General features: G+C 36.5%; 1 protein-coding gene across 9 annotated transcripts in view; it reads right to left on the reverse strand.

The window, feature by feature from the left end:
- The window catches only part of ENOX2 (ecto-NOX disulfide-thiol exchanger 2), a 285,173-nt gene that overhangs the window by 242,358 nt on the left and 17,416 nt on the right, over positions 1-25,399 (reverse strand). The window lies entirely within an intron of this gene.

Consider the following 25,399-nt stretch of genomic DNA (forward strand, 5'->3'; position numbering starts at 1 on the left):
GTAAATACAATATGTCTTTTAAAAATCTTTAAATATATATATGTGTGTATGTATAAAATTATATATAAGTTAATATAAATCTATTTAAGCTTTAGACATTTTTCTAAAATTCTTTATCCTTTATAGAGAAAGACAATTTTTCATCAAGATACAGGATGTATTTCTAGTTTTATCACTAAGAAGTTGACTTTAGCTCTCTATCTTTGCTCTTTCTACAACTTCAGTTGTGTGTTTTGAAGGTAAAATATTTGTCAACAAATCTGTGGTAGGAAGCTTCTAAGAATGTCCTCAATGATCCCTGCCTCCTGGTATTCACAAACCCTTGTTTAATCTCCTCCCCATGAATGTGGTCTGGATGTACCCACTTACTTCTAACAATTATAACATAGCTGAAGTGATAGAATGTCACATCTGAGATTAGGCTATACAATGACTGGCTTCTGTCTTGGGCATTCTTCCTCACTTTCTTGAATTGGTCTCTCTGGGAGAGCAAGTCACCATGTTATAGAGCAGCCCTGTGGAGAGGCCCACGTGGCAAGGGACCGAGGTCTGCCAGCAACTACACAAGTGAGCTTGAAAGTGGACCCCCATCATCCATTCAAGCCTTCACATGAAACCACAGCCTCAGCCAACAGCTTGACTGCAGTCTTATGAGAAATCTTGAGCCAGAAACATCTAGTTAAACCATGTCTAGATTCCTGACCCACAGAAACTGAGATAATGTTTGCTGTGCAACATGCTAAGTTTGGGGATAATTTGCTACACAGCAGTTTATAACTAATACAAAAACCCAAGTTCAAAACACAGTTACTGCTATATAACTAGTTTATGAGGAAAGCCATATGAATATCAAATAATTTGTTTCATCTAGTAAAATCACCCATATTCCTCCAGTATGTCCATCATAGTAACTCATACCCAAACGGAAATAAACAAACTACTTTAACCACCAAATTGGACATAGTCTTTTCAACCTAACCAATGCACTGGTCTTCTGAAAGACTTGCAACTAAAATTTATGAACCAATACCAAAATAAATTTGAACTGAAATCAAATTTCTTAATGGCTATGATTATGATTGTTTAAATTCTGAAGTGGTTACTCACTTCAATGCAGGATTATTGCACCAGACACTACCAACAAAAGAATATATCCTATACAGATGAATACCATATGCTAAACAGGACTAGAAGGTAAGGCTACCAACCGTGTTTTGGTCCGTAGAGTTACGCAAATAGATATACATCATCTACATCCCTCTGGCTGCCTCTCAGGCAAGTCAGCAAGACTAAATACCTCCATTTTCACTGTACATTTCAACAACAATGTGATAGCTCCCCAAAATAGTGCCTGATAAGCAAATAGAGAGAATCACTGTATCTACAGAGGTTTGTATCTGAAGATGATGGTCACTAATTATTTTCCTTCCATGTATTTATATTTATAAAGTTTGCAAAACTTTTCACAGCAGTAGCCAAGTATAGTTGGCCCTAGAACTACATAGGGGTTAAGGGTGCCAACCCTCTGTGTAGTCAAAAATGTGCGTATAACTTATAATTGGCCTTCCATATATACACGGTTCTTCCATATCTGTAGTTTCTCTGTACCTACAATTTTGCATCTGCAGATTCAAACAACCACAGGTCATGTAGCACTGTAGTATATACTATTTAAAAAATCTGCATATAAGTGGACCCATGAAGTTCAAACCCATGTTGTTCAAGGGTCAATTGTATATTCATTTATTTATTCATTACCTACTATGTTCCAAGTATAATTCTAGGCACTTAGGAAACATCATTGAATAAAAAATACAATACAACAAAGATTCTTGTTTTCACTGAACTTACATTATATATTAAATCTTCTATTTTCTGTAGAATCTGACATGGCTGATTTCCACCTTGTTGAAAATCTGTATTCCCTTGGTTTCTGCAGTCTGGTGTTATTCTGTTTTCCTAATAGTCTTCAATTGTTTCTTCAGTCTTCTTCACTGGCTCCTCCTATCAAAACCTAATAGCTTTAGATCATAAGCCTTAGTTCCTGGGCTCCTGATGAATATAATTTGTTCCTCAGAAAACTCATGCATTTCCTCAAACCCAATAATCATCTCTCTAAATGTAGCCTCTCAATTTAATTTTTCTCATCCAATTTTCCATCTAGTGACTCCTTATGCTTACATATTTCTATTAGGATAATCCCACACCTTCAAGTAATGACCTAATCATTATCAACTACTTAAAATGGGTCTCCTTATGCTCTTTTTTTTTTTTTTTTCAGTATGTGGGCCTCTCACTGTTGTGGCCTCTCCCTATTGTGGAGCACAGGCTCTGGATGCGCAGGCTCAACGGCCATGGCTCACGGGCCAGCCGCTCCACGGCATGTGGGATCTTCCCGGACCGGGGCACGAACCCATGTCCCCTGCATCGGCAGGCGGACTCTCAACCACTGCGCCACCAGGGAAGCCCTCCTTATGCTCTTTTATATTCCATCAATGACAGCACTATTCTCTCAGTCATCCAGTCTCACAATTAATCTTCTCTTTCTAATCAGTCAAGTCCTGCTCATTTTGCCTTTATAATATCTCTTGTATCTATTATTTACTTTCCATTCCCATGACTAGGTCCTCATCACTTCATGAATGGATTGACTATAATATTGTCCTAATTGATTTCTAGTCTTTCTATTCCAAACTCTCCTTTACACTACTTCTAGGTTGATTTTTATGAAATATCACTTTCATCATGTCATCATACTGAATCACGAACCATTAATAGCTTCCCATTGTCCATAAAATCTAAATTCCTCATCCTGACATTTAAAGCTCTTCAAATCTGCCTCTAGCCTATTTATTAAACTAATTTCTTGCTATTCATCAATGCAAACTATTTATTCCAGTCAGGATGGTCTCCTTAACATCCCCAGAGCATATTACGCTTATCTGGGCCTCTAGGATTTTGCTCATGATAGTCATCAAGCTTGGAAAGAGTCTTCCCCACTCTTTTGTTCTACAAAATCCTACCTATGTTTAAGTCTCTCTTCCCAACAAATCCCTTACAACTTTAGTCCGTACTCTTCTTTTTCTTATTTAGTGCCTACTGTATATGGCACTTGCTTTGCCTCTTAATCATATTTTTCTATACTATATTTTTTCTTGTCTCAGTTTCCCTTGTAGGAGTCTAGGCTACTTAACAGTAAGACAAGTGTCATCATTTGTTCCCTCCACCACTTTTTTTCAGTAGTCCACAACAGCAGATCCAAAACTTTTTGAAAAGTTTAAAAAAATACTGAGAATCTCAGAGTCTTTGATTTTTGCAGGTTATATCTATCAATACCTACTATACTAGAAATTATAACTGTGACATTTTAAAAGTATTGATTTATTTACTCATTTAAATATAACAATAAATCAAATATATATTTACATAGGTAACATGTTTATGAAAAATAACTATATTTTCCAAAACAAAATAAAAAGTGAGAATAATAGCATTGTTTGGCCAGTTTGCAAATCTTTTTTATAGAAGAGAGTTTACTAGAAGACAGTTGGATTCTTGTGTCTCCTTCTGCAATCAATATGTTGTGATATGATTTTTGTGATATGTTCTTTTAAAGTATATGAAGAAAATCTGGCCTAATGTAAATATGTAACTGGAAAATGGAGGAATGTTTGAATAATTGTTTCATATAATTGTGGATATTCTTCTTTAATAGTATACCAAAATTTGACAGTGGTATAGTTTCTTTAAAATAAATGCAGTGGGGAATCTGAATCCATATTAATGAATTTTTCGGACTTTGTTATATTAAAATTCACTGGTCAGCCTTGTACTTTAAATGAATCTTTTACCCAGGCATGATTTTACAACATCATGCATTGATCATTTGACAAATACTGTTTCACTGAGCTATGCAGATCTTCCAAATGGTGACACATTTCATTATATAATATTAAAAAAATCACATTAGTTAATATCACTGCTGATCTCATCAGAATAGGCTATAAGCATTGCGAAGTTCTCAAGCTTATGGTGGCAGATACAACTGTTCCAAAATTCTAATTTTCACTTAAAGCTCCAATTTTATTGTTGAAAACAAATACTGTCAGTTGTTTTCCTTAAAGTGACAGACTTACTTTATTTTTGAGAAAATGGCTGCCAGATACCCAGGTCTGAATAACCATTGTTTGTCAGTTGTTCTTTCAAGTAAAATTAAAGTCTAAATTAAAGTGTAAAAATCTGCTAGTTCAATTTACAACTCAATCATGCAAGTGCTTTACCTCCAGATGTTGTCATACTTCAGTATGTATGAGAAGTGCTTTATGCATGTTTCCCATTTTGATACATAGATGATTAAAAAGATATGTACTCATCAAACTGTGCACATTAAATATGTTCGTTCTTTGTATGTCAGTTATATCTCAAAAAAGCTGTTTTAAAAGATATATGCACAAAGATCAATATTTAATAAAATTAATAGTATTTACTGGTTTATCAAAGACATTATTAAGTGAAAATGGATTTTTTAACCACAAGCGTGTGGTGGTAAAGAATACAATTACTAACAAGTACCATTTGGTATCACTCCCTTGATTTGTGCCAAGGCACCAGTAGTATTACTCTTGCATCATTAGTGAAAATGTCAACACAGGGAAAAAGGCAAATAACATCTTAGAATTATTGTGAAAAGAGTTTTGACCTCTCAGACTCCCTGAAAGACTCCTGGGGAGCCCAGGGGTCCATGGACCACACATTGAGAACCACTCAAAGTGATTCTATACTATGAGTCTACACTTGAATCTACACTGTGAGAGGTCTTTGAGGTCTACACTATGCTGGGAACTCTTTCCTTCTTTAGCATTACCTCTGGTCACTTCACTGGTTTCTTGTTGACCTCAGTCCTCTTCTGTTAACATTCTAAATATACTCTAATATACCTAATTTACCTAAATGGTTTCAGCTACAACCTATAAACTAATGATTCCCCCAAATCTATACCTCTAATGCATACTTATCTTCTGACCCTCAAATCTATGTTTCTGATTAATATCCTGTAGATACCTCCAACTTGATACACCCAAAACATAATTCATCTTTTCTCTCAAATTCTTTCATACTCTTGAATTCCCAATGTAGGCCGTTAGCACCTTTGTTCATCCAGTCACCCAATCTAGAAATCTAGGGGTCATCCTTAACTCCTTCCTCTCCCTCACCCATAAAGGGCCAGCCAGGCAACATCAATTTATGATATTGTGATAACATCAATACTGTAATACAATAGGGAGTGGTGAGACCCAAGTCAAACCAGAGAATGCATGTTCCATCTAAAGGTATTCAAATTCAAACACTGTGCGCCAAACCGAACATATTTGTTAGTTTCTAGTCTGTGATACTTGGTAACTCTGAAATATATCTTGAATTTGCACCTGTCTTTCCATTTCCACTGCCATTCTTCTACTTTAGATCCTCCATCATCTCTTACCGAGACTATTGCAATAGCCTTATAACTGATCCTCTGGCTCCAATTTCCACAAATACTCCCTCTTCCCTGCCCCACCCAGGTTTATCTTTCAGAAGGCAAACAGTGATCTAAAGTGCAAATTTGGTTACTTATTTGAAACCCCAGCTTAAAATCCTATAATTGTTCCCAATCCTCTATAAGGAAAATATACACATTTCTTAGCACAGTGTTAATCTATAATCTGTCCACCTCTGCTTATTACTTTAGTTTCACATTTCCCCACTTTCCTATCCAAAAGCCAAACTCCAGCTATCAATATCATGATAAGAGTTAAGACTTTTAAATCACTTCTTATATGCCATGCACTGCTCCAAATTACATATATTAACTCATTAGTCTTCACAACTATATAAAATAGGTATCATTATTAGGCCCATTTTACAGATGAGGAAACTGAAGCACAAAGCCAAACTGAATCATTAGGAATTCATTCAAAGTTGCTCACGTTGTTTCAGGATTCTGTGTCTTTGTATATGCTATTCTCTCTGACTAAAATGCTTTTTGTTTTCTTTTCTAACAAATTTACCATCTTTCAAGATTCAGATCAAATATTATCTCTTGCAGCTATCTTCTGTAGCTATCCCCTTCCCCAGGTAAAGCTGATATTCCTTCTCACCTTTGGAACATAAACTACATATTACAACTCACCAAAAATAAACATCTACCTAGCACTTACAGTAGAACAGTGGCTTACCAGTAGCAGGTAGTCCTTGCTGTAAGCAATACACTACGTCAAGAACGATAATTTCTACTTTTTATGGACGAGAGGAACAAGGTGAAGGTGGTTTTGTTCCTAAGCCCCCTTCCCAACCTCACTCCCCCATAATCACTAGCACGTCCCATGGCAGATAGTCCTTTAGAGATGATCCAAGCACAAGTCATAACTTCTACAGGTTGGATAACCCCTATCTGGGGCCTTATAATCCAGGAGGCTTAAACCCATTTCATAATCCCTCAATAAGGTGATGTCTGTTTGGATAATTGAAACTGTAAAAATCAATAAGAAAAGTTTAAAAACAGTCATGACAAGCCACTCCAAAATGAAGAAGAAACTATAAGTCACTGATTTCTATGAGTTTTTACAGAGAAATCTATATAGTCTTTCCTAAATCGAGCGTTAAGGTATAAAATCTCCTTATTCTCTAACACATTTAGAGTTTGAACACATGTAATCTAGCATCTTCTACTAGGCAGGAATTTAATGAACATTTTGTGAGAACATCTGTTTGTTATTTATCTTTGTCTCATTTTACACATCAGCAAATCCCTTTTTACCACCAGGACAGAATAAAAATCACCATTTCATTATACAGCGTTCATAATTTTAAACTTCAACTGGGGGAAAGAGAAGTAATCGTCAGCACTGTATTCTACCTGATGTTACAAGGAAGAAGTACAAGGGTGAGGAAGTGCAGAGGGAAAATGATTAAATATACAAATCCTTTAAATACACACTCTGCCAATGGCTACTGTATTTTACTGTTCCAGCAACTGCTAAGGAGAATTAAAAGCCACTCTATCTTTCTAGAAGGGTATTCTTGTTTGCCCTCTTGAGTCTATGTCAAAGAAAAGGGATGGTTTTACCTAAATAAACTTCTTTTCTCTATGTTCTACAGAGAGAACTTTAACAATGAAACAGCTATTGATATTATCAGGTCTAGATATTTTCCCCAGATTTATTGAGATATAATTGACATAAAACATTGTGTAAGTTTAAGGTGTACAATGTGATGATTTAATATATATACATATAATGAAATGACTGCCACAATAAGGTTAGTTAACACTTTGAAAATCTGGAAAATTACAGAGAGAGCTACTGTATTTTCTTCAAGGCTCCTATCCTATTTCAGGAAGCTACCTAATGGCATTTCTAAGTGCTGCCACTATTCATTATGAGAAGGAGCCAATATCAAGGCCTTAGTCATCAGGAATGGACAGTGCCATGAGCTAAGGCTAGTACAAAGCAGGGAAAGAATGCTGCCAGCTTAGGCAGAGTAACTGAAGCCATTTCTGGAAGCATATCCATCATAGCATCCACTTGCAAATGTAATGTTTTAAGGGAGATAACAGTATAAAACAAAACAGAAGTTACAGTTGATTTTTCCCTAGATCCAAATATACTGTCCTATTTGCCATGGAAAATAATTAAGAAAGGAATAAGAAAGGCACAGTCCTTGCCTTCAAAAACTTATAATCATTTCTTTCCAACAGTCATTTATAGTACACTTACATCACTAGTCTTGTATAAGGAGAACAAGTTTAGCACATATAAACTCACTAAATAATAGGAGGAGATACAATACCTAATTGAACATTGGATTGGGTGGTATAGATAGTAAACACTGTTGCAGTTCAGAGAAGGAGAAAATCAATGTAGGCTGGCAGGAGAGGGGGAAGCTTTCTGTAATGTGTAGAATTTGAGTTTGGTAAGTTGGAGAAGATTTAGAAAGGTGAAGAAGGAGGATAAACTAAGAATCAAATATCATGCACCTTCATCCTATCCCAACACTTGAGTTCTTTATCATAGAAGTGTTTTGAAAGTTCCTCCCCATAATACCATCAAACAGGTAAAGGAGGAGATAAAGAGATGCACATACCTCCCTTACACTTTCCTACTAAAAGAGATGCACATACCTCCCTTACACTTTCCTTTCTAAGCCACTGGGGAACAGAAACCTCAGATAGGAATTGATCTGAATATCTGATTAAAATAACTGATGTTAAAATATGATTGAGGTTTAACGTTCCCATGAGACATTTGTATCTTAATAGAGGAGATAATCAAGAATACAGAATCTCTAATTAGTACAATTACATGGAAAAAGCATTTTGAAGCTGGGAGAGGGCCTCCCCCAAGCATTTTGTTTCTCGTTGTCCATTTCAGACAGTGGGGTTCCCTTCCCCCAAATAATCTGCTCAAACTTAAGATACACAGGATCACTACAGTATTACATGTCTTTTCCCTTATTATTATTTTTTTACAGGTTCTTTTTTATTTTTGTTTTTTATACAGCAGCTTCTTATTAGTTATCAATTTTATACATATTAGTGTATATATGACAATCCCAGTCTCCCAATACATCTCCCCACCATCACCCACACCCCCGCTTTCCCACTTTGGTGTCCATACGTTTGTTCTCTACATCTGTGTCTCTATTTCTGCCTTGCAAACCAATCTATCTGTACCATTTTTCTGCATTCCACATATATGCATTAATATATGATATTTGTTTTTCTCTCTGACTTACTTCACTCTGTATGACAGTCTCTAGGTCCATCCACATCTCTACATATGACCCAATTTCATTCCTTTTTATGGCTGAGTAATATTCCATTGTATATATGTACCACATCTTCTTTATCCATTTGTCTGTAGATGGGCATTTAGGTTGCTTCCATGTCCTGGCTATTGTAAATAGTGCTGCAATGAACATTGGTGTGTATGTGTCTTTTTGAATTACGGTTTTCTCTGGGTATATGCCCAGTAGTGGGATTGCTGGGTCATATGGTAATTCTATTTTTAGTTTTAGAAGGAACCTCTATACTGATCTCCAAAGTGACTGTATCAATTTACATTCCCACCAACAGCACAAGAGGGTTCCCTTTTCTCCACACCCTCTCCAGCATTTATTGTTTGTGGATTTTTTTTTAACATCTTTATTGGAGTACAATTGCCCCACAGTGGTGTGCTAGCCTCTGCTTCACAACAAAGTGAATCAGCTATACATATACATACATCCCCACATCTCCTCCTTCCTGCATCCCCCCCAACCCCCCCATCCCACCCCTCCAGGTGGCCACAAATCACCGAGCTGATCCCTCCACGCCATGTGGCCACCCCCAACCAGCAATCCGCTCTACACTTGGCAGTATACACAACTCCATGCCACTCCAGCACCTTGCTCCAGCGCATGCACATCCCCGTGTCCTCAAGTCCATTCTCCACATCTGCATCTTTATTTCTGTCCTGCCCCTAGGTTCTTCAGAACCGTGTATTTTTTTTTTTTAGATTCCATATATATGTGTTAGCATACGGTATTTGTTTTTCTCTTTCTGACTTACTTCACTCTGTATGACAGACTCTAGGTCCATCCACCTCACTACAAATAACTCAATTTTGTTTCATTTTATGGCTGAGTAATATTCCATTGTATATATGTGCCACATCTTCTTTATCCATTCATCTGTTGATGGACACTTAGGTTGCTTCCATGTCCTGGCTATTGTAAATAGAGCTGCAATGAACATTGTGGTACATGACTCTTTTTGAATTATGGTTTTCTCAGGGTATATGCCCAGGAGTGGGATTGCTGGGTCATATGGTAGTTCTCTTTTTAGTTTTTTAAGGAACCTCCATACTGTTCTCCATAGTGGCTGTATCAATTTACATTCCCACCAAGAGTGCAAGAGGGTTCCCTTTTCTCCACACCCTCTCCAGCATTTGTTGTTTGCAGATTTTCTGATGATGCCCATTCTAACCACTGTCAGGTGATACCTCATTGTAGTTTTGATTTGCATTTCTCTAATAGTGATGTTGAGCAGCTTTTCATGTGCCTCTTGGCCATCTGTATGTCTTCTTTGGAGAAATGTCTATTTAGGTCTTCTGCCCATTTTTTAATTGAGTTGTTTGTTTTTTTAATATTGAGTGGCATGAGCTGTTTAAATATTTTGGAGATTAATCCTTTGTCCATTGATTCATTTGCAAATATTTTCTCCCATTCTGAGGGTTGTCTTTTCATCTTATTTATAGTTTCCTTTGCTGTGCAAAAGCTTTGAAGTTTCATTAGGTCCCATTTGTTTATTTTTGTTTTTATTTCCATTACTCTAGGAGATGGGTCAAAAAGGATCTTGCTGTGATTTATGTCAAAGAGTGTTCTTCCTATATTTTCCTCTAAGAGTTTTATGGTGTCCCGTCTTACATTTAGGTCTTTAATCCATTATGAGTTTATTTTTGTGTATGGTGTTAGGGAGTGTTCTAATTTCATTCTTTTGTAGCTGTCCAGTTTTCCCAGCACCACTTATTGAAGAGAGTGTCTTTTCTCCATTGTATATCCTTGCCTCCTTTGTCATAGATCAGTTGACCATAGGTGCGTGGCTTTATCTCTGAGCTTCCTATCCTGTTCCATGGATCTATATTTCTGTTTTTGTGACACTACCATATTGTCTTGATTACTATTGCTTTGTAATATAGTCTGAAATTAAGAAGTCTGATTCCTCCAGCTCCATTTTTTTCCCTCAAGATTGCTTTGGCTATTTGGGGTCTTTTGTGTCTCCATACAAATTTTAAGATTTTTTGTTCTGGCTCTGTAAAAAATGCCTTTGGTAATTTGATAGGGATTGCATTGAATCTGAAGATTGCTTTGGGTAGTATAGTCATTTTCACAATATTGATTCTTCTAATCCAAGAACATGGTATATCTCTCTGTCATCTTTGATTTCTTTCATCAGCGTCTTATAGTTTTCCAACTACAATTCTTTTACCTCCTTAGATAGGTTTATTCCTGGGCATTTTATTCTTTTAGTTGCAATGGTGAAAGGGATTGTTTCCTTAATTTCTCTTCCTGATCTTTCATTGTTAGTGTATAGGAATGCAAGAGATTTCTGTGCATTAATTTTGTATCCTGCTGCTTTATCAAATTCATTGATTAGCTCTAGTAGTTTTCTGGTGGCATCTTTAAGATTATCTATGTATAGTATCATGTCATCTGCAAACAGTGACAGTTTTACTTTTTCTTTTCTGATTTGGATTCCTTTAATTTCTTTTTCTTCTCTGATTGCCTTGGCGAGGACTACCAAAACTATGTTGAATAACAGTGGCAAGAGTGGACATTCTAATCTTGTTCCTGATCTTAGAGGAAATGCTTTCAGTTTTTCACCATTGAGAATGATGTTTGCCTTGGGTTTGTCACATATGGTCTTTATTATGTTGAGGTAGGTTCTCTCTATGCCTGCTTTCTGGAGAGTTTTTTTTTTAATCATAGATGGGTGCTGAATTTTGTCAAAAGGCTTTTCTGCATCTATTGAGATGATCATATGATTTTTATTCTTCAATTTGTTAATATGGTGTATCACACTGGTTGATTTGCATATACTGAAGAATCCATGCATCCCTGGGATAAACCCCACTTGATCATGGTGTATGATCCTTTTAATGTGTTGTTGGATTGTGTTTGATAGTATTTTGTTGAGGATTTTTGTGTCTATATTCATCAGTGATATTGGTCTGTAAATTTCTTTTTTTGTAGTATCTTTGTCTGGTTTTGGTATCAGGGTGATGGTGGCCTCATAGAATGAGTTTGGGAGTGTTCCTTCCTCTGCAATTTTTTGGAAGAGTTTGAGAAGGATGGGTGTTAGCTCTTCTCTAAATGTTTGATAGAATTCACCTGTGAAGCCATCTGGTCCAGGACTTTTGTGTGTTTGAACATTTTAATCACAGTTTCAATTTCATTACTTGTGATTGGTCTGTTCATATTTTCTATTTCTTCCTGGTTCAGTCTTGATAGGTTATATCTTTCGAAGAATTTGTCCATTTCTTCCACGTTTTCCATTTTACTGGCATAGAGTTGCTTGTAGTAGTCTCTTATGATGCTTTGTATTTCTGCCATGTCCATTGTAACTCCTCCTTTTTCATTGCTAATTTTATTGATTTGAGTCCTCTCTCTCTTTTTCTTGATGAGCCTGGCTCAAGGTTTATCAATTTTGCCTATCTTCTCAAAGAACCATCTTTTAGTTTTATTGACCTTTGCAATTGTTTTCCTGGTTTCTATTTCATTTATTTCTGCTCTGATCTTTTATGATTTCTTTCCTACTACTAAGTTTGGGTTTTGTTTGTTCTTCTTTCTCTAGTTCCTTTAGGTGTAACATTAGATTGTTTATTTGAGACTTTCTTGTTTCTTGAGGTAGGATTGTATTGCTATCAATTTCTCTCTTAGAACTGCTTTTGCTGCATCGCATACGTTTTGGATCGACATGTTTTTGTTGTCATTTGTCTCTAGGTATTTTTTGATTTCCTCAGTGATCTCTTGGTTATTTAGTAATGTATTGTTTAGTCTACATGTGTTTGTATATTTTACTTTTTTTTCCCTGTAATTTATTTCTAATCTCATAGCGCTGTGGTCAGAAAAGATGCTTAATATGATTTTAATTTTCTTAAATTTACCGAGGTTTTATTTCTGACCCAAGATGTGATCTATCCTGGAGAATGTTCCATGTGCACTTGAGAAGAAAGTATAATCTGCTGTTTTTGGATGGAATATCCTATAAATATCAATTAAATCTATCTGGTCCATTGTGTCATTGAAAGCTTGTGTTTCCTTATTTTCTGTCAGGATGATCTGTCCATTGGTGTAAGTGAGGTGTTTAAGTCCCCCACTATTATTGTTACTGTTGATTTCCTCTTTTACAGCTGTTAGCATTTGCCTTATGTATTGAGGTGCTCCTATGTTGGGTACATACATATCTATAATTGCTATATCTTCTTCTCGGATTGATCCCTTGATCATCATGTAGTGTCCTTCCTTGTCTCTTGTAACATTCTTTATTTTAAAGTCTATTGTAACTGATATGAGGATTGCTACACCAGCTTTCTTTCGTTTTCCATTTCCATGGAATATCTTTTTCCAACCCCTCACTTTCAGTTTGTATGTGTCCCTAGGTCTGAAGTGGGTCTCTTGTAGACAGCATATATATGGGTCTTGTTTTTGTATCCATTCAGCAAGCCTGTTTATTTTGGTTGGAGCATTTAATCCATTCACATTTAAGGTAATTATCGATATGTATGTTCCAATTACCATTTTCTTAATGGTTTTTGGTTTGTTTTTGTGTGTCCTTTTCTTCTCTTGTGTCTCCCACTTAGAGAAGTTCCTTTAGCATTTGTGTAGAGCTGATTTGGTGTTTCTGAATTCTCCTAGCTTTTGCTTGTCTGTAAGGCTTTTTATTTCTCCACTGAATCTGAATGACATCCTTGCTGGGTAGAGTAATCTTGGTTGTAGGTTCTTCCCTTTTATCACTTTAAATATATTTTGCCAGTCCCTTCTGGCTTGTAGAGTTTCTGCTGAGAAATCAGCTGTTAACCTTATGGAAGTTCCCTTTTATCTTATTTGTCATTTTTCCCTTGTTGCTTTTAATAATTTTTCTTTGTCTTTAATTTTTGTCAATTTGATTACTATGTGTCTTTGTGTGTTTCTCCTTGGGTTTATCGTACCTGGGACTCTCTGTGCTTCCTGGACTTTGGTGGCTATTTCCTTTCCCATTTTAGGGAAGTTTTCTACTATAATCTCTTCAAATATTTTCTCAGGTCCTTTCTCTCGCTCTTCTCCTTCTGGGACCCCTATAATGCAAATGTTGGTGTGTTTAACATTGTTCCAGAGGTCTCTTAGGCTGTCTTCATTTCATTCTTTTTTCTTTACTCTGTTCTGTGGCAGTTAATTCTACCATTCTGTCTTCCAGGTCACTTATCTGTTCTTCTGCCTCAGTCATTCTGCTATTGATTCCTTGTAGTGTAGTTTTCATTTCAGTTATTGTATTGCTCATCTGTTTGTTCTTTAATTCTTCTAGGTGTTTGTTCTTTAATTCTTCTAGGTCTTTTTTAAACATTTCTTGCATCTCCTTGATCTTTGCCTGCATTCTTTTTCCAAGGTCCTGGACCATCTTCACTATCATTATTCTGAATTCTTTTTCTGGAAGGTTGCTTACCTCCACTTCATTTAGTTGCTTTTCTAGGGTTTTATCTTGTTCCTTCATCTGGTACATAGTCCTCTGCCTTTTCATTTTGTCTATCTTTCTGTGAATGTGGTTTTCATTCCACAGGCTGCATGATTATAGTTCTTCTTGCTTCTGCTCTCTGCCCTCTGGTAGATGAGGCTATCTAAGAGGCTTGTGTAAGCTTCCTGATGGGAGGGACTCATGTCTTTTCCCTTGTTTCCAAGAACTTCTTTACCTCATTGGGCCCCTGGATATAGCACATTGCAATTATTGGAAACCATCTGTGAAGTTGGCTGTTCTAAGTAAGTTTCTATTTTCTTCAGCATTAGTTTTTTTCTGTTTCATTGTGTAAGGCAAAAACATTGATTAAAAATACTGAGAGTCATTATAGGTTGATAAAATGCTCATGAATCATATAGCAGTCATTTTTATTTATCTCAGTGATTCTTTACTAGGCTGGTATAGTACTTACTGAAGATCATATCAGAATCTCCAAGAAATCTTTTTCAAACTATGTCTCCCCAACCTCCGATGGTTTGATATTTCCCCAAGGTAGTGTATTCCCTCTCTACTTGATTTCAGCATCAGCCCAGACTTACTACTTACCAACTATTACCTACCTTCATTCCCAATCTACCTCTACATGGCAGATCATCACACTAATGAGAACAATGAAGAAAGGAAAGAAAGGAAAAGAACGAAAGACAGTAAGTTTTTTTCCTTTAAGCTAGAGGAAATATACAACCCTAGCTTCCTAGTTGTAAGCTTTAAAATCCTGATTGCATTCAGTTCATTCTTAAGAACTGGCTTCTATTCTCCATACTCTGAGAAGCATTTGCCATGGCCTAGAATGGCAAACACTCTGTTACATCTGTAACTGGGAAAAGCTTTTGGCACTACCTGAGATATGAGGTCTGAGGGAATTACAAAGGCTCTGCAGAAAAAAAAAAAGAAAAGAAAAGAAAGAAAGGCTCTGTATAACAAGTGATCCCTTGGTAGTAAGAGGTGGGAAGAAAGGACAAAGGACAATAAATCAGCATTGCAAGATTGGCAGCACAGGTGATCACAGCAGTTCAGGGAGGTAGGTCAAACTATGAAAATCATATGGAGCTGCAGCTTAAAAACCAAGAAGCAAATGGAGAAACTAGCTTCAAGCAAGGGAATAAAGTAGAGGAAGGAAAGCAGAGAAATAAAAGAGAGATTGTAAACACCTTTTTCAGGTGAGACAGCCAAATTCATGTTTAACTCTGAAATCTCGATAAGCTCAGCTAAAAGGATGAAATGCCACAAAGCTGATTTGAAATACTCTATTCCATTATCAAAAGGTATTGTTGCTAGGGTTCAAAAGCAAAAGCAGAACAGAAGACACAAAAACCACACACACATACACATATGCACATATTTGTGCACAAAGATTAAAACAGAAACATGCATAGAGATCACATACACAGCCAGTCACCACCACATTGACACTGACACATGTACACACAGTACACACAGTACACACACACACACACATACACACACACACACCCCCATACATGCCTGTACTCCAGGATGGGACTGAATGAAAGGAAATCATCTCTTAGTTAATTTTCTCCTTCAACTCTGTTTCTTGGTTTCTTCACTTAGATAGGACTAATCCCAGTCAAATGTAAGAGATGTGTTTGTCACTGAACAGGGCACTTCATTTTGGTTGTCTCATATTACATATTTACACCATGCAGATTCTGGCTACTTCAGAAAGAAAAAGTTAGTTGTGAAAGGTATAAGCTTTGATTCAGAAGTGGTGTTACTTTGTGTATGGAGCCACTCCTTATGGGGTCTCATTTTAAGTGAGGTTTGTGCCTTTAAAAAATCATTCACCCTATGGATTCAATGCAACCCCTTTCAAAATCCAAGCTGGCTTTTTTTTTTAAAGGAAATTGACACACTAATTCTAAAATTCATATAAAAATGTAAGAGATGCAGAATAACCAAAACAATCTTGAAAAAAACGTACAAAGTTGGAAGACTCTCACTTCCGAATTTCAGAAATTACTACAAAGCTACAGTAGTCAAGACAGTGTGGTGTAAGGGCAGACATATAGAGCAATGGAACAGAACTGAGTGTCCAAAATTAAACACTTATGTTTACCATGAATTGATTTTTGACAAGTGTGCTAAGATCAGGCAATGGAGAAAGAATAGTCTTTTCAACAAATGGTGCTGGGGCAACTGGATATCCACATGCAAAAGAATAAGGTGGGCCCTGACCTCACATCACACACAACAATTAACTAAAAATGGATCACAGACCTATATGTGAAAATGTAAAACTGAAAATGTAAAACTCTTAGATGAAAACATAGGAGTAAATCTTTTTGACCTTGAGTTAGGCAATGGTTTCTTATATATGACACCAAAACAGAAGCTACAAAAGAAAAAAATAGATAAACTTGCTTCATCAGAATTGGAAATGACATCATCATGAAAGTGAAAAATAGTCTACAGAGTGGTAGGAAATATTTGCAAAGCCACAAGATACCACTTTGCACATATTAGAATGGCTGCTTATTATTATTAGATAATAATAGTGCTGACAGGATTGTGGAGAAACTGGAATCCTTATTCATTGTTGGTGGGATTTAAAAAATAGTGTGGCCACTTTGGAAAGCAATTCTGGTGGCTCCTTAAAAAGTTAGATGTAGAGTTACCATATGACTCCTGGGTATACACCTGAGAGAAATGAACACATATGTCCACACAAAAACTTGTACATGAATGCTTATAACAACATTATTCACAATAGCCAAAGAGTGGAACTGACCCAAATGTCCATCAACTCATGAATAAACAAAATGTGGTATAGCAATACAATGGAATAGTATCTAGTTATAAAAAGGAAGTCACGATACATGCTACAACATGGATGAACCTTGAAAATATTATGCTAAGTTAAAGAAGCCAAATGCAAAAGGATACACATTTCATGATCCCATTCATATGGAATGTCCAGAGAGGCAAATGCAATAGAGAGAGAGTAGATTTGTGGCTGTCTAGCACTGAGGGGAATGGGGGGAAAGGGAGATAGTGGCTAACCCCTCAGAATTTATTTATTTGGGGGATAATAAAAGTGTTATAAAGTTGGATTTTTAATGATGGTTGCATAACTTTGAATATACTAAAGATCATTAAATTATTTAAAGAAGTGAATTATATTTATGTAAATTATTCCCCAATAAAGCTGTTAATAAAAAATCAGTCACTTGGGAAGCACATGATTGTTTTCCAACATTTGAATGGTTACCATATGGAAGCAGGGTGAGGTTGCTTGGTGTAAGCTCCAAGGGGTAAGAAGAATCAGGGCTACCACAGAATACAACTCCAGAGGGCTCAATTCGTGTTGTAATTTGTATTCTAGGCCTGAGAGTAGGAGCAATGAGTGGAGGCTGAAGGGAAAGAGATTTGGGCTTATTTATGCAAACATTCAATAACTGGAGCTATTCAAAGATCAATGTGCTACCTCATAGTGGAAAGTGCCAAATTATTGGAAATATCCAAGCATAAGCTGGATGACCACTTGAGGATGGAGTAGATGGGTTCACGTAACAGATTGCATATGTATGTACTGGGGGGGGAGATGTGACTGGATAGCCTTTAAGGCTTTTTATAACCCTAATATTCTATTAGAATGTATATATTACTAACTTTCATCTGTAAACCTTTTTTCTCATTCTTAATAATTTCCTCATTATCCAGGAATAAATGAGTACTTAAATATTCCCAATAGACTCATAAGTCCCAACAGTGATTTCCTGTGAAATAATAAAACTTGATGTTGTGGGTTAGGCTATTTCTAATAGTTATATGCTGTCTCTGGCTCAATCATTTAGCAACGGGCCTATCTATTGGATTACTCTTTTTGAGTCTACAGCTTTAAGGGTAGTACTCGATAAATATTAGTAAGAACAGGATCCTACATTGTACTTAATACTAATAATAGTTAAGTTAATTAATGCAAACTATCCTGGACTCTGTCTTTTCTCTCTTTCCACCCTTCTCTGTTTTTTCACTAGATATGGAATATGTAGTCTGCTGATTTTTATAAGTTGCTTCCAAAGCTTCAGAATGAACCCTTTGGCTGAAGTTTTCAAACATTTTGGCCTAAGTCCACAAATGCCATAAGAAACTGGCACTCCATTCTGCAATGCTTTTCTCTCTGTCAATAACTTTAACTTGGGATCATAACATGGAATCATTTGGCAGATGATCCATTATGATCTAGATTTAAAACCACATTTTAGAGCTACTGGGAATGATTCTATACTGAAAAAGAGAAGTTCAGATAAAAAGAGAAAAGCTGCTTATCCATCATCTGTTTTTCACAACAGCAAGGGGCAGTTTAATATCCGGGAAGGGGCAGCTTACCAATAGTGACATGGGATCAGAAATGGCTAAACAGCTTCAAGTTAAGTACCTCCCTCATTGGAGTGGTCAACTATAGGTAACACATATAGTAGGTGCTAGCTACGTAGTGCTGACTGAATTATGCTGGCTCACTGACATCCTAGGCATACATAAAAACCCTATATCAAAAATCTGAAATGGAAAACATCTGCAATGAATGTGTACTCATTGTTCAGCTAGTACACCAGAGCCTTACTATAAATCCCAACCTCAGGGTTCATGACTTGGAACTGTGTTCTAATGTTCTAACATAGCCCTTCTGTTACTTCCAGTAATAAATCTCCTTGGAGAAGTTCCAAGAAGGGTATTGCCTTAGATCATATTCCATGTTAGAATGAGGTTCTTCTTTACAGCTTGTGCTTCATCTGGTCTTGATGTGAGGCCAGAAAAGGAAATGTTCTGGAGAGTTTGCTGCAAGGTGGGGGTTCTTTTTATTTTAAATAGCTGTAAATATTTGACAAAACAATTATGCCCTTCTCATTTCAATTCCTCCAGACCACTTCTTCCCAGACCATTTCTTTCCCTTCTTGTTAAAAGCCTCATGAGGCCCATGGTAGGGCATTCATGAATGCTACTTGGCAGGGGGAAAGATACTACTGGAATCCCAGGCTCATTTCTCCAATGGTCATATTTCTGCCTGTGCTTATCCCTTTTTCTGCCAGATTGAGCTCTTTATTGCTCACACCACTCAAAATAGCCATGAGCACCAATATCCACCAACTACTCAAGCTGTCTTTATTGTATTTACTTTGTATCCCACCCTCATAAACCACTCTCCCTAGATCCCTTAAGCTTTTCAATTGCTCTTTTCCATTTCAAGCATCTCAATTCCAGAGAATGGAAACTTGGGCATAGTCTTATTACCAATTAAAAAGGGATTCTCACTATTTTGCTCTAAGAAGTTATTTGCCCATATCTATGTCAGTTACTCAAAACCATATTGGCTTTTTAAATGCCATATCATATTGCACACTCTTAATATAGTTTACTATCTCTTATCACCTGTAGACTTTAAAAAGCATGAATCAAATTTACTTTTGATGATGATCTATTTGTGTGATATTTATAACCAGGAAGAATGTAATATGCCACCCAAAAACTTTTCCAGAATAGTCAGAATTTTTATTAATATGGATTGTCACAATTATTTTATATTCTTTACACTCTTTATCACAAATTTAGGTAAATACAGATTGTACAACTTCTGCTGAATAAGCTGGGCAAGTTTCCATGACTCGGGAAAGCATATTAGAGTTGTAGTTATTTGTAGCTCCTGCCCCACCTCCAAACCAAAGGGCAGTGTTTGGGAAAATGCCAACCATATTTATCAGCAAGAGTTAGCAGTCTAGCATAGGGGATGGGAGTGGCAATGAGTAAAGTGTATAAAGAATCTAAAAACTGTTTTCTTTACAACCTCTTCATCAGAAGCTTTAACTGGGTACATCCCAATCCTTGTTTGGTAGACAGTTAACAAAGGGAGTGTTTTCTTTACATTCTCCCACTTTACACTAATCTGAGTTTTTTGTAAGGGAGTACCCTAATGCTGAGAATCTCCTCTCTCTGTCTCTCTGTCTCTCTGTATCTGTCTCTGTCTCTGTCTGTCTCTCTCTCTCTCTCTCACACACACACAGATGGAAAACATAACCATATTCCTAAGTAAACATGTAAGTAAAAAGCAACAGGAATGTAGACTTTGGAGTCTAGACACAGAGCTGTAGAAAAGTTAGTGGTATATATAGTAAACCAACATTTACTGAGAGGGCTAACGAGGATTAAATGAAATAACTTATGGAAAGATCCTAGCACAGTCCTACAACATACCTTTACAACATATTTGCCTTCTTCTCTACCCTGGTTTGAATTATGAAGCATCCTGATCAGAGAGAACTTCTTCATTGAAAACTGAAATGTCTGGCTTCCTAAACAACATAAAAATGTCACTGAAAACTGTAGACGTAGTTTGGGGGAAGTGAGAGGCAAGGGGTTAAAATTTTCCTTTAGTTCCAAATGGGTTTTGTCTTTATGCATTTCTCTCGAAACTGTAGCTGTGGCACTATCTCTTTAGTCCTCAAAACAAAAGAACCTATTTGCAGAGTGCTCCAGGGTGGCCCTGAGTGGCACTTTAAAACACCCGTTTTGAACTGCTCTAGGCAGTTCAGTGAGGCTGGATACAACAATAGATTCTGGGAGTGAGTCTGAATGGTACAAAAAAAGGGGGTGGTGGTCTCCTGTCCATTGAAAACAGAGAGCAGAGCTAAAGAAAGTGAAGAATGTGAAAGGAGAGAAGGGAATTTCAGGATGTGCTAAAATTTTTTGCAACCAAAAAGAATACAAAGAACTGGGATCTAGGCAACAGAGGGCAGGTCAAGCAGGCATAATTATTTATCATATAGTTTCCACAGATGGCTATAGTCAAGTACATTATTTTACCTATGTGTTTTTTCTTAATACTATAGATTTTGACACTGGGTTCTTTTTAGAAAGCCACCAAGTATAACTAATACACATAATAAACTCCACACAATAATAAAACAGAGTGCCTAGATTTATGTCTCTTTATGTAGAGACTGCAATCCATTTCTGATTCAATTCCTCCAAAGTATTAATGCAATTTAAACAATGAAATCATCCTGAAAGGGGTACACTACTGGTTCAAGGAAGATTTTTCAGAGAAAGAAATGGGAGCTGAAAAGTAATGAGTAATGAGTGGCTAAGGGGCTGATCAATCCAAAAGAGAATAGTTAAAGGGTCTAAGAGAGCTAAAATGCATAAAAATGTCTATGACCTAAACATTGGAGCTAGAAGCTCTTTCTTCTGATTAACTCTACTTTCTTATCCCTAGCTCAGAAATCAAGGCTTAACAATTAACTCTCAATAGCAAGCCAATATGATTGGAAAAATGATACAAAAATATTTAAACTGTTCAAAAGAGAAATGCAATGTCCTATGTGTCAAAGGAAACAATGTTCCTGTTTGATTCCCCATCCATACAATGATCACTGTAGCCATCTAGACCCCTAAGAGAATTATTACTCCTAGACAGCCAAGCTTTTTGGAGCTGCACTTCCAGCACTGCATCCAATACCCACATGTAACTATTTAAATTTCAATTTAATTACATTTATATAAAACAAAAAATATTCAGCTCCTCAGTTGTAGTAGCCACACTTCAGTGCTCAACAGACACATGTGGCTAGAGGCTACTGTGTTGGACAATAAACATAGAGATTATTTCATCATCACAGAAAGTTCTATTGGACAGCACTGGGCTAGACACCAGGAGGTCAAGACTTTGAGTTTAGACCAAATTATTCAAACCATTTTTAATGATAATTTTTCCACAATGTAATTAATATTCGTATCTACAGAGAATATAAATTAGGATTGAACATCATACTTTTGACTTTGGACAATGGTTCTTGAAAGTCAGTTGTACAGAAGAATCATCTGTGGAGTTTGCTAAATGCAGATAACTCATAGAGTGATTCAGTAGGTCTGGAATGAGGATCCAGGAATCTGCATACTAAACATGTGCCCTAGGTAATGCTGACAAGGGTAGGTCCTAAACCACATTTTGAGAAACACTGTGATTATAAATCAAAAAGTTCCAGTGATCAGTTTACACATTCTGATTCATTTTCTTGTACGGGTAAGTATTAATATGTGTACATAGGCAAGCCCTTGTCTCCTTACAAAAGTGCAAACTGTTCCACAAAGGCAAAGGAAGGAGATTTCAAGGTATAGTAGATCTGAGTAAGGATGAATACAGAGAGCAAAGTCAAGAAGACAGACGCACTAGAAACAAATCTTTTGAATAGAAATATTCCAGAATATCTATACAGGGCGGAAGCTGTATAGCCATTCAGCTTCTGGAACTCTAAGGCTCTGGGAACAGCTTTGAATCTTGAGCTAGCAGGAAAGGAGAAAAACTCTTTGGTAGTGTAGTTTCTGAAGATCTGAATATTGCACATAAATGCTAAGTATGTACAAGATGCTAGCCTATGTGCTAAGAGATTAGTAAAGTAAGGTTTTTAACTTCAAGGAGCTCAATCTAGTGCGGGAAGAGAAACCAAAAATAAGTATAATATAGTAGCAGGTGTCATTTCAGCTGAACCTTAAATGGTGAGTTGCTCTGGAGTTATTGGAGAGGTAGAAGAATGACAATTAAAATACAGAGAACAACATGAAGAAAAGCACAAGAGCTTGAAAATTTGGAGCATACCTGGTGACCTACAAGTGGGCTAGAGTGGCTAGTGAATAGGGTTTAGAGAAGTTTGTGTAGTGGGAGATAGGGGTACAGATGCATTCTGGGTACCTGGGACAAGACCATGGATGGCACTGAATGCCTGTTTGGGAAAAAAGTATCCTTTAGAAGGTGTTTGAGGAGAGTAGTGATATGAGATCTGCATTTAGGAAGAACACTAACAGCTAGGCATAAAATGGAGTGGGGAGAGAGTAGATACTGGGAAGATGTGCTATGATTTGGCCATCTGGCTGCATGGAAGAAAAACTGCACTCTGGTTGCAGAGAGAGAGAAGCAACAGAATATGAAAGAGATTTTTTTTAAGCTGAAAATCTGAAAAAAGAGCATGAGTAGTGGCAGTGTTTAGAAGCTGTTGGGAATGCAATGATCCATCATGACTCTGGCAATAAAAAGTACCAGCAATGAGGGTCAGAAAGAAAGTAGAATTCTCAGCAGTCTGGTGAGCAGACAGCTCTACACCATCTATGTTTTCTGAAGATATGGACAATGGGGTATCTTCTATGGGTGGCACACAAGTGGGCAAACAGCTTCTTCAGCCCTTAAAGACATACAACATACTGCATAGTAATTAAGGGCTTAGGCCCTGGAGACAGGCTTCCTGGAATAGAATCTTGATTCTGCTACTTAGTAATTGTGTGATCTGTAGGCAGGTTACTTATTGATAAATTCTGTCCTGTTTATTCTACCCTTAAAATGAAAATAATATCACCTACCTCACAGGAATGCTGTGAAGGTTGATGAGTTCATACATAAAAGGTATTTGTAACATGGCCTGGCACATAGTAAGCACTCAATAAATGTTAGCTATTATTATTATGTGTATGTATGAGTGAAAGACACACACTTAATTGTGCTAAGTTCAATGTTCAATAACCCTTGAAGGTATAAGTGCTATATCTAAGGAATGGTGATCAGTATAGTTTAGCAGCCCAAGGGACATCTGCAGTACACTGTCCTGCATAGGCAGCATGCCTTAATATTACTCAAAATGAGTATCTTAAGTCCATTTTGAAAAAAGACAGATATGAGTAAGTTTTCCAGCTTGTAAATATTCTTAGTGATTCCCCTTAAGTAAGCTAGTGCAAGTTGGCTCCAGCATACCACTGGCTGGTGTAAACTAGCCCTTATACTCACATCCATAAGACCTGACTTTCACTTCCCTAAAACACACTCAAAGGTATACTGAACGGAAAAACAGCTGGAACCTAGAAATCTACTCCTTTTCTAATTTCTCTTGGCCTCAAACAGCAGGGGGAAAAATGATTATTTTGCAGATGAAAGACTTTCTTTCACCAATCAAAAAATATCAATTCCTTTAAAAACCATAATAAGCTCTTTTTCGTTTATATTTAAAGTGCTCGCTTCCAGAAAGAGGAATGGAGCGAGGGGTGTTAGCCAGAGCTTCTGACTGCACAGGAAATTTGCCACCTGAAACCAAGTTTAACATGGAGCTTCCAGTCACATGCCTAGTTTTCCCTCTAACCCTGACCCATTCCCTCAAGTTCCCTCCTGCATTTTTTTAAGTGTCGAATTCCATTTAAGTTAAATAATGATAAAAGAGCTTTATATCATCCTCCTTTCCATTTTGCTAGGAGGGGAAAAATATAAGAATAGCTTTACTTTAAAATATGTTAAAATACAAAGATATCTTAAATAAGGATAAATTCTAAGTTACATGGTATCTGAGACAATATTTCTATTACCATCTTTCCAGAAGTCTCATAAACAGGTCATAACAATACTTGCCCTATGTCCGACTCATGTTCTTGATAGCATTCTCAAATATTCATTGTCAAATGCTAAAGAAGAGTTGTCTATGGTGTGAGCATCCAGTCATTTCCCCAGTAAATCGCATAGTCTCTAATAAATTCAGATCTAAGAGTGACTGCTTCAAGAATGTTTCCTGAAGAGGTTTTAAAGAACGTTTTACCAGAGAACTAGCATGAGCTACTCAAGCACCTGGGTTCATCTTTCTCCTTTAAAGGAATGAATTTAAAATTGAGAAAACATTTGAGAATTTTAAAAGATGAGAAAGTTCATCTATTTTAGATAGATAGATAGAAACAGAAAAGTGTGAAACTGAGTTAGCTGTATATTTTTTCTGTTGATCTGGATAAAATACTCAAATTTTAAAACATAGCCCTTCATATTTGGCTAGTATATTTTAAAGTATACACATAACTTTTACCAAAACCATCGTATATGTTGAGCAGAATATTAAAAATGAACTAGCTTGTTTTAGAAGGAAAATATTCCACACTAACCTTTTCAATCGGACATTTTACTTCCCAATAACTTTACAAGGCTCTACCTTCATTCATATTGATGCATAAATTAATCAAAACACTAATGTTTCTCCACATAATCTATAAACTTAATCTGGAAAGCACTCACATATTAAAATAAATGTTATGTTAAAAATAGCTCAGAAAAAATCTCTACAGTTCTATCAACACATT

The sequence above is a fragment of the Globicephala melas genome, chromosome X (assembly GCF_963455315.2).
Source record: "Globicephala melas chromosome X, mGloMel1.2, whole genome shotgun sequence".
NCBI classification, from domain to species: Eukaryota; Metazoa; Chordata; class Mammalia; order Artiodactyla; family Delphinidae; genus Globicephala; species Globicephala melas.